The 10,455-nt window shown below is 43.4% G+C and overlaps 1 non-coding gene across 1 annotated transcript; it reads left to right on the forward strand.

The window, feature by feature from the left end:
- The first annotated feature begins 6,121 nt into the window (after window positions 1-6,121).
- LOC121446672 lies at window positions 6,122-6,256 on the forward strand. Its single transcript, XR_005974104.1, has one exon. It is a non-coding gene; the product is annotated as a small nucleolar RNA SNORA70 (small nucleolar RNA).
- Window positions 6,257-10,455: the final 4,199 nt, after the last annotated feature.

The following is a 10,455-nucleotide window of genomic DNA, read 5'->3' on the forward strand; positions in this document are numbered from 1 at the left end:
GAGGCAGGATCTGAAGCAGATCCTGAAGAGATCATGGAGGAACACCTCTTTCTGACTTGTTCCTTCAGTTACCCACTTCCTTTTATTTTCTTTGTTCTTTTTTCTTATTTATTTGTTTATTTATTTATTTATTTTAGACAGGGTTTCCTTGTGTACCCTTGACTGTTCTGGAACTTGCTCTGTAGATAGCTGGCTTCACAGAGATCTGCCTGCTTCTGCCTACCAAGTGCTGGGATTAAAGGCTGTACCACCATGCCCACCCAGCTCAATTACCTTTCTTTTGTAGCCCAGGACTACCTAACTAGGAATGGTACTGCCCACAGTGGGCTGGACCTTGTTACAGAAATTAGAAAATGAGCAAAAATAACTCCCCACACCCCCATGCCCACACCACAGGCCAGCCTGATAAGGCAGTTCTTCCACTGGGGGGTTCCACTTCCCAAGTGTTTCAAGATGACAACCAAGACTAGCCATCACATATGGAAAAAGAATGTGTCTTCCCCTTGTCTAGTTGGTTTGTTATAGCACCCTCCTTGCCTTTCTGTCTTCATCTCACTGTTCCTTCTCCTGGACTTCAGCAGATAATCTTGGCATTATAAGACAGATTTTTCTGAAGACAAGCCAAGCTTATCTTCTTTCCCATGATTTCATGTTTCCTTCCTAGTTGTTCCTGTTTTTTTTTGACTACCCAATTTTAGGAATGACACATTTTGCTAGGTCAAGTGAATATAAGTGGTATGTAAGGAGCTGAGAAAGTTTACACACACATACACACACACACACACACACACACACACACACACACACACCACTCAAATCTCCGCAGAATAACAGAGACCATTATCTGGGTTGTTTTTCTTTTACCAGCTGGAAAAGCAAGTACTAATGACAAACAGTTGAAGTCACTTGAAAAGTTAGTGCTCACCATTTGGCTCCTGAAGGGGACTAACATTTGCTTTTGGCTAAAAGTAACCCTTTATGTCTTTCGGTTGGAAGTCATGGAGTAAAATGGTGATGAGTTATAAAACCAAGTAGAGGTGTTGGAACATAGAAAAGTATTGGAACACACACGTACATCCCTACTCCTTCCTAATCCAGCTCGACCCCTGTCTGTTTCCACAGAGCAGCTGCAAAAACATATAGCTCTCATCCAGAGAACTTTAACCTTAGAGTTATTAATATGTTAAGCAAAATACTTTTTACTATGAACAGTTGTTCTGTGTCTTATGGTATATTATTTGCATTGTTCTAAAACCAACTGAGATGACTGGCCCTCCTTGTAGGTTATGTAGCAATGCCCCTGGCCTCTATCTACCACCAGATGCCAGTATCAATCTCTCCACTCCTACTTAGGTGAATCGAAATGTTTTCAGACGGGATAGGGAGATCATTCAGTGAGTAAAGTGCTTGCTTTGCAAGCATGAGGACCTGGGTTCAGATCCCCGGAATCCATGTTTACAAAACTAGATATGGTGGCATGTCCTAATAATTCCAGTATTGGGGAACTGGAGGCAGAAGTACCCCTGGGCTCGATTACCAGCTAGCTTAGACCAGCTGATGATCTCCAGGTTCGTTGAGAGACCCTGTCTCAAAAACTAAGGTGGAGGGCTAGAGAGATGGCTCAGCATCCACTGCTCTTCCAAAAGACCCAATTTTAGTTCCCAGCACCCAAGTCAGGCATCTCACGACACCTCCAGCTCCAAGGGGGGTTCCAGTGTCTCTAGCCTCTGTGGGCGTCTGCACTCTTATGCACATAACCAGATACACACACGCGAGCACGTCCATATAATTAAACAAATACATCTTTTTTTAAAAGGTGGAGACACCAGACACTGACCTCTGTCTCCCATACTCACACACATAATCATGCACATACACACCCCATATGAACACACACACACACACACACACACACACACACACACACAGAGTTTTCTGCCACTGCCAAAAGCCTTATGGGAATGGATAAAGTCATCCATGTTGAAAAGAACCATTCTAGTAGAATCGCCTACCATGTTTAGTAGGCAGGACCCAAAGTGTTGATGGAAGTGCTGGGAGAACGAGAGGCTTCAAAGGCCACATGTTTGTGGCTGGAAGCTCTCACAAACAAGCCAGGCTGAACTGGACAAAGAGCAAAGTTTCACCCAAGGAATGTGATGGTCATGGCTGCAAGCTGGCAGGGGATGGGCTCAAAGCCTTTTGGCTAGGCTGTCCCGTGAACAGAACATTATTATGCCACAAACAGGATACATGACACGCCTCCGTTTCCATTGTTTCTTTTGTCTGTCTTTCTCCTTCTGAGACTTTATGTGGTTGTCATCTTCTGGCACAACATTGAAATTCTTCACTGTTTGCTGGAGTCTTAGGGAAACTTTTTCTTTAGGAGTCTGTGGGGCTTAACGATGATCTACCGAGAGCCCAAAATGGAGATGTTTAACTGAACTTCTAACGTGAGGTACCTAGTTTTACCTGGAGGCAGCAGATGCTCTACTCCAGGGTCCATCAATGTAATGGTGAGAGTTAAGTTACAGTCGTGTGCGTGCGTGTGTGTGTGTGTGTGTGTGTGTGCGCGCGCGCGTGTGCGTGCATGCATGTGTGTAAGGAGGCAGAGGTGGCCATCTGGTGTCTCCCACAGTCACTCCCCACATTACATCTTTGTTTCCTTGTAGTCTCACTGAGGACTGAGCCTAGGATTTCACACACGAGAGACAATTGCTCTCCCACTGAGCTCTAGCCCCGCCCTTCCACCCTACTTTTGGAGACAGGGTCTCTCATTGATCTAGGACCTAGTCTATTTGGCTGGACTGCCTGGCCAGTGCACCTCAGGGATCCACCTGTCTCCGCTTCCTGGGGCTGAGATTACGAGCATTTGCCGTCCTGTCTGGCTCTTTACACTAGGCCTAGGGATTGAACTCTGGTCCTCAGGCTTACCAGGCAAGAATTTTGCTGACTTAGCCTTTTCCTCAGCCCCTAGACTGGTACTTGCTTCTGTAGGAAGTTCCCATGGTTCTAGGCCCTCAGGGCGGGTCCCCTTGCCGAAGCTGGAGGAAATCTATGCTGCCTTCTCCCCACTGTGTTACAGCTTTCCTTTGCTCTTATCAGGGTGGCCCTGCCCTTTAACACAATAAGAAACCAAACAATGAAAAAGCAATTGTGAGATTTAGACCCTCCAAATCACAAAGGAAGGAAATTCTGAGTTACTGCTTTCACTTGGGGTCTCATTCAAACGGGCCCTGGCATTATCGAAAGATCAGGGAATCACTATACATTCCACAACGTGTAATTACCAATAAGGACGTCATTATAGGCTTGGACTCTTAAAATAACTGCACCTTGTGCTCTCAGGTGGGAGGAAATCATGGAGTGTCAGCTAGAATGTCTTGGAGCTTTTGGAAGTAAACTGTGAGAACACTTTTACTTGTATATAACAATACAGTTATATCGGTAGCTGCAACGTCTTCAGTCTTGGACCAATTTAAATTTGGTCCAGTTAGTACCTACAGCTATGCCTAGATATCTTGATCTCTTCCCATTTTTATCTATATATCTCTTATTACTTATTTATTTAAAAATCATTGTAATTATGATCTGTGTGTGTCTGCGTGTAGGTTTGTGCATGAGAATTCATGTGCCCACGGAGGCCCGTGACTTTGGAACCCCTGGTAGCTGGAGTTATAAGCAGTTATGAGCTGCCAGACATGGGTGCTGGGGATTGAACTCAGGTTCTCTGCAAGAGCCATATGTACCTTTAACCACTGAGCCATCTCTCCAACCCCCATCTCCACTTTTTTTTTTTTTAAGATGAGGTTGAATGTGTCCCAGGCTGGCCTTGAACTCAATACGTAGTGGAGGATGATCTTCAACTTCTGATCTTCTTGCTCTACTTTGTAGCGCAATGCCTGCTCTATGCCATGCGCCATGGTATGGTTCGTCAGTCAGGCAAGGGGCTGGAGATTGAAACACACACACACACACACACACCACCACCACCACCAAGAACGCTCCAAGAATGCCCCCTTTATTGTGTTCCAGGGCAGCTTATATAGGGTCTCCTTGACTAATTGCCACGCCCTAACTCTCAGCTGCAAGCCCACCAGAAACCACTCCCCTGCCATCAGGAACCCCTGAGGATCTCATGCTCAGAGCAGCTGCAAAACAAATCGTTTGCTCAGAGCAGCTGCAAGCATAGGGAAACAAGTCGTTTACTCCGGCAGGCAAGGGGTCACAGGAAATTCAGGGTCTGGGGGTTCACATTCCCCAATACACCTTTTCCATGCTGGGATCACAGTGGTGTGCCAGCATGTCTGAGTATGTGGCGTTAGACACTGAACCCAGGGCTTCATGCATACTAGGCAAGTACTTTGCTAACCGAGCTACAATCCAACCCGTCTTTCTGGTTTTATATTATATTGCAGCTGGATATGCATGGCTGTATGGGACAATCAAATTGCTCTTATCTTTTCAATATTGACATTAGTGCATTAGCCTCTTCTCTCTGTCTTGCATCTCCTTTTTGCAGCTCAGGTTGGCCTTAAGCTCTTGATCCTCCTGCCTCAGCTACCTAAGTGCTGGAACTGAAATCACAGCATGTGCTACCATGCTGGTTGTGTCTCCCCCCAGATACATTTTATTTTTTGTATGTATGTGTGTGGACATACACACGCCATAACGAATGTATGGAGGTCAAAAGACAACTTGTGTGAGTCCATTTTGTCCTTTTACAGTGTGGGTTCTGGGGAATGAACTTAGACCCCCAGGCTTGGCAGCAATCTCTCCAGTCCTGATTCTGTGTGTTTTCTCTATGTAGGTCAGTTGTAACATGAGTGTACTGTAACCCTGCAGGGTTTACCTTGGCATGTGAGATAGTCATAGTAACATTACCTTTCAAACTCTCTGGGACGAAATCTAGGGTCTGAGTTTTCCTAACGCTGCAGCTTTGCGACTTAGCTGGAAAATTGCATCTCACTCTGACATTCTCTAATGCTCGAAGGTATTGTAATAAATGAGTGTGAAAATGCAGAGCTCATCCCGCCCCAGCTCTTCTTATTAGGCGTGTAACGCTCCTGAATGAAAGTAATATCGCGGAGTAATTTGACTATTAAGGCAGTAATTGCATATCTTGTCCTGGTTATAAAGTTACCTTTTGCAAACAGTCCACCTCAACCATTTTAATAGCCACATCAAGAAAGGTGCATAATGAATTTTCTTTGAAGAAATTCCCTGAGCTACATTTGTTCTTCTATCGGATTTTACCATCTTGCTGAAGGGTTGATGGCAAAGTCTTGTCCTTGGGGCTCATGAGCCCAAAAATTTCACATAAATATTTGATAAACTGAGGCTTCTTAAGTCACAACTAGAAGGACATGTTCTGAGTACCATTCTGTAGGTGGTAGGATTATAATTGACAAAATAGAAATTTCCCTTAGGGGCTGGAGGGAAAACTCGGTAAAGTAGAGGGCTCATCTAGCAAGTAGAGGCCTTGAATTTGATTGCCAGCACCACAGAAACATATATTTTCTTTGTACTCTCTTTTTAATTTTTTCAGCAACTAATATATATTATTGTGCATTTTCTTTCTTTCTTTTTATTTTTTAGTTTTTCAAGACAGAGCTTCTCTATGCAGCCCTGACTGGCCCTGTAGACCAGACTGGTATCAAAGTCAGAGATCGGTTTACCTCTGCCTCCTCAGTGCTGGGCTTTATTGTGTATTTTGAAAAGCTTTTTTTTTTGTTTCTTTTTTTGTTTTGTTGTTATTTTTAGTTTCTTGAGACAGGATTTCTCTGTGTAATCACTGTGGCTGACCTGGAACTTGCTCATGTAGACCATGCTGGCCTTGAACTCACAAACATCCACCTTCCTCTGCCTCCTGAGAGCTGAGATTAAAGGCATGAGATACCACCACCATATTGTGTATTTTGAAAGCATTACCATGAGAAGATGAATGGATTCAACTTCCTACCTGTTTCAATCTAGTTCATCACAGAAATCCAGCATGATTTTTTTTGATCCCTTGAAAGCATGTAAAATTTGTATCTTGGCTTGGCAATATAACCTTATTGTTATCAATGAAAAAGTAACTAATACTTATCTCATCTAGAGATGCAAAGAAATATTTATCTCTCTGCAGTCAACTAAGATGACCAAGTTGCTTCCCTCATGGGGGCCTAGTGGGCAATGACTGCAAATAGCAGCCTCTATGACGGTATACACAGCCTGCTGTCAATATAAGTTGCCCTAAGGAATCTTGGAGATACTTTTCTATTGGATAGTCATGTCTCTGATCTCAATGCTGTTCCTACCCCAGGCTCCAAACAGTTATGCAAGCTGCCTTTGGATAGCTCCAGGGTACAGTGGTCAGGGTACATATTGGCCAGGTTATCATGCCGATGCACACCAAGTTGTAGAATAAAGAACAGGTGGTTGAGGCCCTGCATAGAGTCAAGTTCAACTTCCCTGCTTGACAGAAGCCATAGCTCAAAGAAGTGAGGCTTCATCAAGTTTAATGCCGATGACTTAGAGCACCTTAGGCTATCAGTGGCCCATACCTGGTGGCTGTGGGATCAAACATTCCCCAATCATGATTCCCTAGGCAAATGGTGGGCCCCAAATTGCTGAGGGCTTCCACTGTGTTGTTCCACACCACAATAAACTATGTTCAGTAACAAATATATCCAATCTGTCTAAGAAAACCGAATGGTCCTCGAGATGGTCTATACCAGGTGGAAACTGATCCTGGACCCTGTTGTTTTCTGGTTTTGTTCTGATCATGCCTCCCCAACCATTACAAGCATCTGCTGATGCTGTTGGGTATGTTCATTCTAAGACTATGTTGGGGACACTCAGTACTCATCAAAGAGCACGAATCCTCTCCTTGTTCTTAGCAATGGGAGCTTCTACATTTATCCTGAGAATTTTTTTTTGCCTCACTTTGCAATGATTCATGTATCAGGATAAATTCCCCTCATGGCATGAAATTTCTATAATAGTCTCAATTTCCATTTTGCCTTATTTTGTAACCATAATTTTTCTTTGTTCCAACTTTATTGCAAACTTTTTTTAAATAACCAACTTACTTTATTTTTTTTTTATTTTTGTGGAACTGACATTGAACACAGAACACATATTAGGAAAATGTCCCATGGCTGAGCTCTATCCCCAACCTACCAGTTTATTTTAAATCTTATTCTATCCTGTATGTATTTTTGTAAAATTTCCTAATTTTTTTTGCATTGGTGCATTCTTTGTTGGTGTTTTGCTTGCATGTATGTCTGTGTGAGGGTGTTGGATCCTCTGGAACAGAAGTTACAGACAGTTGTGAGCTGGGAATGTCCGTGCTGGGAATTGAACCCATGTCCTCTGGAAGAGGAGTCAGTGCCCTCAACTGCTGAGTCATCTCTCCAACCCAAATTACCTGAATTTTTGTCTAAGTTCCCTGAAATATATCTTTAAGAAGGGGTAAATGTAGAAGGAGCTGCGGGCAGGCCTGCTTTTCGTCCCACCCAGCTCCCGCACAGCTAGCTTTATACAGAATTATACAGAAACTGTATTCATTTAAACACTGCCTGGCCCATTAGTTTCAGCCTCTTATTGGCTAATTCTCACATCTTGCTTTAACCCATATCTAATAATCTGTGTAGCACCACAAGGTGATGGCTTACCAGGAAGATTCTAGTGTATGTCAATCTTGGGCTGGAGCTTGATCACGTCTGACCCACTTCCCCTCTCCCCAGTATTCTGTTCTGTTTACTCCACCCACCTAAGGGCTGGCCTATCAAATGGGCCAAGGCAGTTTCTTTATTAACCAATGAAATCAACACAAACAGATTGACAAATGACAATACTACATCAGGTAAAGGTTGATAACACACACACACACACACACACACACACACACACACACACACACATAGATATGCAGGCACATACACATACACACACACACACACAGACCCAGATATTTTTGCTGCTAATTTGCCTTAAGTTTACCTAGAACAATTCCATTAGACCAATTTTTCTAAAACTATCTTTATTTTGTTCTTTCCCTCTTTCCTGTTTTGTTTCATGCCTATGTGTGTGCTTGTGTTCCCTTGGCTGCATGTATGTGTTGGGTACATGTGTGCATTTACGTGGGGAGGACAGAGGACAACCTCGGGTGTGGTCCAGGAATGCTGCCCAACTTTTTTTTTTTTTGAGGTACTACCTGTTTCAGTTAGAGTTTTTGTTGCTGTGATGAAACACCATGACCACAAAGCAAGTCGGGGAGGAAAGGATTTATTTGGTGTATTTGGGGGGAGTGAAATAAATGCTTTAATAGTGTTGGCCTTTTCAAAGCTTCTTCAGAGTTGAGCATGCAATCAAAGAACCAATTGAGAAGACTACATCATTTTTAACCAATATATAGAGAACATCATTTTCAGGTGCCTAAATTTGCAAGAACTTCAAAATTCTGTTAAGTTATTACAGAACTCCAAACTGATTAGAATAAGGAGGGCTGGGCAGAGATTGGACAGGATGAGGAACAACTAAGAAGGAAAAGGACAGTGCTGAGGAAATGGCTCAGTTGGTAACGTGTTTACTGTGTGTCCTAGTCAGGGTTTCTATTGCTATGATGAACACCATGGCCAAAAGCAAGTTGTGTAGGAAAGGGTTTGTTTGGCTTGTACTTCCATAGTCCATCATTGAAGGAAGTCAGACAAGAACTCAAGCAAGGCAGGAACCTGGAGGTGGGAGCTGATGCAGAGGCCACGGAGGGTGCTGCTTACTGGCTTGCTCAGCCCGCTTTCTTATAGAACCGAGGACCACCAAGCCAGGGATAGCAGCACCCACAATGGGTCTGTGCCCTTTCCATCAATCACTAAGAAAATGCTCTACAGCTGGATCTTATTGAGACATTTTCTCAGTTAGGTCCCCTTCTTTTAGATGACTCTAGCTTGTGTCAAGCTGATATGAAATTAGCAGGACACTGTGCAAGCATAAGGGGTGGAGTTCCTTCTCCAGAACCCATGTTAGAAGCCAAGCATGGTGTAGTCCCAGCACTGGGGAGATGCAGATCCCTGGGGCTTGTGGCCTTCCAGCCCAGCTGCCATGAATTCCAGACTAGTATGAGATACTGTGCTGGTTAGTCTTATGTCAACTTGACACACAAACTAAAATTATCTGAAAGAAGGGGACCTCAGTTGAGAAAAAAATGCCTCCATAAGACCCAGCTGTAAGGCATTTTCTTAGTTAGTTATTGATGGGAGAGGGCTCAACCCATTGTGGGTGGTGCCGTCACTGGGCTGGTCCTGGGTTCTATAAGAAAGCAGGCTGAGCAAGCCATGAAGAGCAAGTCAGTAATGGGGAAGATGAGACAGAAGTAATGTGAGAGCCAGAGGAAGGGTTGGAGTGTGTGTCTCTGGGCAAGACATGGAATGACACGTCTGAATGGAAGCAGTAATAACATGCATAAGACTGATCCATCAACAATCTGTCACGGGGAAGGGGCCAATAAGGCCCTGCCATTTCCTGAGCATCTAGAGGCAATTAATAGTTGCTGGGATAGAGACAGTTGCTTCAGTGGTGTAGCCGTTGGTAAGATGCCCATACTCCTGTAAGTAACTCTGATCAAGCTCACAGAAGACACCACACAAAAGTACAATGGGAACTAGCTATGAAAAGGAAGGGGTTCAGTGGGAGGAGGAGACACGAGAGGGCAATAGGGAGCATACATGAGAAGGGTACTTTATATGGCATATGGAATGTCATAATGAAGCCAATTGTTAATTATAATTGATATATACTCAATTTTTTACTGATTACGAATTTGTTTTTCTCTGGACTCAGAAGTAGATGCTCTTTGTGAGGCCAGCCTACATCTCTTGACAATATATTTGTTCCTGGAGTTTTTCTGTGGATTCTAAAGTTTGACCAAAAAGGTAGCATACTCTGAAGCCTTCTCCTTCTTTCTCTCAGTGCATTATAACTTCAGAGCAATATATCTACATTTGGGTTGCAGGATACAGGGATGACAAGACGCCAAACACTGGTGCTTTGCTCCTGGACTTCTTACCTTCCATATTTAAGGGCTTTCTAACAACATATTGGTGGATGTCAACTTCTTTAGAGATATTGAAAAGCTTTTGGATTCTGCTAGTTTATTAGGGCCCCAACTGCCTCAGCACAGTAATATCTGCCAACACAGGAATATCCTTCTCTCCTTTAAAATTAAAAAAATATTTTTTTTACAATAACAAGTTGAGAACAGTAACAATGCATCCATGAATAGACTTGCACTTCCTTTCTCCAGTTCTTTCTCCCTGATCTATAACAAAAATGTCTGTTATCTGACTGCAGACACTGCTGTAGGTCAAGATGCTTTGAGTCATGAAAAAACAAACAAACAAACAAGCAAACAAATAACCTGTTTGTCATTTCCACTACTGATTTGGACCACACAGCCCCTCCACTCTTCACCCA

The sequence above is a fragment of the Microtus oregoni genome, unplaced genomic scaffold, assembly GCF_018167655.1.
Source record: "Microtus oregoni isolate MIOR12 unplaced genomic scaffold, Mior012 000003F_ref0000135, whole genome shotgun sequence".
NCBI lineage: Eukaryota > Metazoa > Chordata > Mammalia > Rodentia > Cricetidae > Microtus > Microtus oregoni.